The sequence below is a fragment of the Lynx canadensis genome, chromosome B3 (genome assembly GCF_007474595.2).
Source record: "Lynx canadensis isolate LIC74 chromosome B3, mLynCan4.pri.v2, whole genome shotgun sequence".
NCBI lineage: Eukaryota > Metazoa > Chordata > Mammalia > Carnivora > Felidae > Lynx > Lynx canadensis.
In genome coordinates this window covers 9005555-9010005 of record NC_044308.2, presented here as the reverse complement: position 1 = coordinate 9010005, position 4451 = coordinate 9005555, and the positions used below count along the sequence as shown (strand labels likewise).

The 4451-nt window shown below is 43.2% G+C and overlaps 1 pseudogene; it reads right to left on the bottom strand.

Annotated features, from left to right (window-relative positions):
- Positions 1-2219: 2219 nt before the first annotated feature.
- LOC115517292 lies at positions 2220-2349 on the bottom strand (annotated as a pseudogene).
- Positions 2350-4451: the final 2102 nt, after the last annotated feature.

Here is a 4451-nt window from a genome sequence, read left to right as displayed (position 1 = left end):
TGAGTTTCCCGCAGCTGCCGTAAGGAATGACCACAAACCACGTGGCTCAAAACAACAAATTTATTCTCTCACCGTTCTAGAGGTGAGAAAGTCTGAAATCAGGGTGTTGGGAGGGTTGGTTCCTTCTGGAATCTGAGGGAGAATCTGTTTGGAGCCCCTCTCCTTGCATCTGTGTTTCCAGCCATCCTTGGTGCTTCTTGGCTTGGACACACATCACTTCATTTTCTGCCTGCATTTCTGCATGGTGTTCTGTTGTATGTGCCCTTTGTGTCCTCTCCTCTTCTTACAAGGACATTGGTCACTGGATGTAGGGCCCACACAAATCTGTGTGACCTCATCTTAACTAGTTAAATCTGCAAAGACCCTGTCTCCAAATAAGGTAATCTTCTGAGGTCCCAGGTGGACATGAATTTTGGGAGGCCAGTGTTGAACCCATTACCATCAGTCACATGGAAGTGGAGCTTCCTTTGTAGAAAAGAAGATGGGGGCCTAGAACTCTTTCCACTTATGCTCTATTCCCACTTCTTTTGTCTCAGAGAAAGCCCTGAAACACCTCCCTAAAACCTGAGAACTTGGTGGGGCACAGTTCAAAAAGCCTGGGTGCTCAGGATGCATGTAAACCTTGCAGCCTAATCATACTAGCTAAGCTCCCATTGTGTGCGGTCTTACGTAAGTCATAGTTGAGAAGCCCAGGGGCTGTGAAATGTGGGCTTTTGTTGTCCAGTGCAGCCAGCAACAGCCCAGGACACAGGGACTCCGGGGCACTCTTACCTTTCGTTGTTTGGATCTCTGCTGCGTCCATTCAACATTCCACAAACAATGACTAAGACTCAGGCACCAGCCAGCACCTTCGTGAGTGTGTTCTAGACAAAACCAGTATAACTCATTCATTGAATACTCAACCAGCTATTTATTACACACCTCCTAGGGCTGGGCACCATACTAGGCCCTGGGAACTCTGGTGAGCAAGAGAGATAAGGGGCCTGCTCTCATGGAACTTACATTCAAGTGGGCAAGGGCAGACGGTGATTAATTAACTAGATAATAGCAGACTATGATAGTTAGCTAGTAGCTATGAGGGAAAAACAGGGTGATGTTCCTCTAAGATGGTGTGGTCAGGAAGAAGTGACATTTGAGCCAACAGTTGAAGGATGAGAAGAAGTCAGAGCAAAGTGCGGTCAAGTGAACTTCAGAAAAAGATTGAGGAGGGGCACCTGGGTGGCTCAGTCGGTTGGGCATCCGACTTCAGCTCAAGTCTCATAATCTCCCGGTTTGTGAGCCTGAGCAGCTCAGAGCCTGGAGCCTGCTTCAGATTCGGTGTCTTCCTCTCTCTCTGCCCCTTCTCTGCTCATGCTCTGTCTCTCTCTGTCTCTCAATAATAAATAAACATTAAAAAATGTTTTTAAAAAGAAAAAGATTGAAGAGACACAGTCTCTACTCTGGTTATAAACAGTATAAACTGGGAAGCCGTGCCTGAGTTTCAGGCCTGGCCCTGACACTATTAGCTGTGTGACCCTGGGGAAATTACTTAACCTTTCTGAACCATTGGGTTCTCCTCTATAAAATGGAGGTATCAGTACTTAATTCTTGGGTTGGTGTAAGGATTGAGGTTGTAAGTGACCTGCTTAGTGTGTGGGGCCAGAGGCCTGGCAAATAAGAGTCATGTAGGTTTCATAGGAGAAAGACGAGAGATGTACCAGGGCCCTGATTTCCAAACTGCGAACTGTTGTCATTGTATCACCACGGCCTCTGCCATCACCAGATTGTAGTCCTCACCATTGCCATGCAGGCTGCCATTGGCCAACCTATACAGAACGGAAATGAGCTTGGCTGCTCGGGAGTAGAGCCCGATAGATGCTTCGCTTCTGGTGACAGGAACTGGGCATATTAGTTTGGTCACCACCTCTTCGCTGGTGTCTTGGTCTGGAGGTGAATATTGATAAACCAGGTTTGGGACACTGTGTCTGTTTTTCTCATTTCCAACTGCAACGAATCTGATAGTGCTTGTATTGTGCAAAAACAAACGTAGCAATTTGGACATCGTGCTTTGGGAAGGACAGAAACAAATATGACAGGTGGCACAGCCACCTGTTATAGGAAATGCCAGAACCAGAGAATGAAAGGTACTTTCCCCTTATTTTTTATGCTTGCTAATTATTTATGCTTTACTAATTATTAAAATAATGATGACCTACCTGCAGCACTAAATACCAGATTATTTGGATCAGTAATTTAGAGAAATTTGTGAAGAAAAATTTATTATCTTACATTATGTTTTCACCTTTTAATTAGCAATAATCATGCCTCAGATAAACCTCATTGGCTATGATATTGCCACTGCACAAAGCTTGTTTTCACTTTTTAATATAAAGCTCCCTATCATATAGAAAGATGACCTTTTATTGCTTAGGCCTAACCATTGTTAACATTTTGCCGTATTTTCTTCACCTGTTTATTTATTTATTTTACTAAAAATTTTTTTAAATGTTTATTTATTTTTGAGAGGGAGAGAGAGAGAGCGTGCAACAGGGGGAGGGGCTGAGAGGGAGACACAATATGAAGCAGGTTCCAGATTCTGAACTGTCAGCACAGGGCCCTACGTGGGGCTTGAACTCATGAACTGTGACATCATGACCTGAGCCAAAGTTAGACACTTAACTGACTGAGCCACCCAGGCACCCTTATTTATTTATTTATTTTTAAAGTTAATTTATTTATTTTGAGAGAGAGAGCATGGGAGAGGGGCAGAGAGAGAAAGAATCCTAAGCAGGCTCCACACTGTCAACAAGGAGCCTGATGTGGGGCTTGAACTCACGAACGGTGAGATCACGATATAAACTGAAATCGAGAGACAGGCACTTAACCAAGTCAGCCACTCAGGCACCCCTTCACCTGTTTATTTTTATTCAAAATATTCTAAGGAAAGTTACAGTAGAATTTTGCTCTTAAATATGTTCGAGTACATTTCTTTGAAAAGAGATATTTTCCTATACAACCCTAATACGTGATTACAAATCTAACAAAATTAAACATGCATGCATAATTTAGCCTCATTTCAGTTTCTCCAAATATCCCAACAGGCAAATTACAGACGTGTTCAAAGAAGGATCCAATCAAGTTCCACACATTGCATTTGAATGTTGTGTAACTTACGTATCCTATATTCTAGAACTATCTTAAAGGAAGAAATTTATACCCTACTAAACTGGAATTCGTGTTTGAGGACAGCCAGAAACATGCTTCCATACAGGGGGTATGAGTCACACAATCCACAAGGCCTCTTGTAAATATTACATGAGAAATAAATGGACTCCGCATATACCCTGCCTTAGCTCTTCTGAGCCATCTCGTTCCAATGGGAACATACCTAGTAGCATTTTCTGCTATATCCATAAATCTCATTGGCTATCATCATTCTCTTGCCTCTATTATCTTTGCCTTCCTGTTCCTCATGCATTGTATAACTTTCAGAATTCATGGGAAACACAGCTAAGATGGATTGCTTTGTGTTCATAGATAAAAAGTTTGGACAGAAGGCACTGGAGTTGGAAGCACTTGATGTGACGTTAATTCTGGCCAGGAAGAACCTATCTCATAGTCAGAACCTCCTCCACTGTCTCTGGGCTCTGCGTGTGTTCTCCTCCAGTGGTAAGTTACTCAAATTGTGGCTTTCTGGAGTGGCTTCCCGACTTGGGCGGGACACCTACAAACCATTTATGGCTGGGGGTTGGAAGGAGGGTGTGGGTGGAGGATACATGTCATCCCAGGAAGATCAATAAGCCATGAGGAGCCTCCTGTCCTAGAGGCTGTAGAGGTGAGAATTTCTTTGTCTTTTCCTCATCCAGGCAGAACTCTTGAGCTCATTCCCGAGTTAGATGTCAGTGTTGTTTTCCATTGGGAACCACTCATTAGAGTCCTCTAGGCCTCTCTATTAGTACTACAAGGTGAGAAAGACCTGTGGCAGGAGACATCATAGGACTTCATTCAGGCCTTATCATATCTAAGGCACAGAGCAATGTCAAGAATGACCCTTCACATCACAAATCTCCCTACTGTGTCCCTGAAGTTGCTTATTGATCACAGCATCCTTTAGCAAAACATCTTTTACTTTGTTTTATCTCTCACTGCTTCTCAGCTTAGTCCTTCAGGTAGCTAGATGCGTCCCAGCACACGGCTTGATATTTATTTGCTGTCTCCTGATCTGGATGGTTTCAGATTATCCTAACAATCCTGTATCTCCATTTACCATTTTATAGCTAAGAAAAAGAGAACAAAGCTTGGAAGAGTGAAGTACTTGCTTGAATTTATACAGACAAGTTTGGGGGCTGAGTTTCTAACTCTAAAACTCATGTTTACTCTCCATATGGGGACACTTCCTGTGAACAGATTAGATTCTGTACCTTCTATCTCACATAGAATGAGCACAGACGTTATTTCTCTTTTCTGAGCCC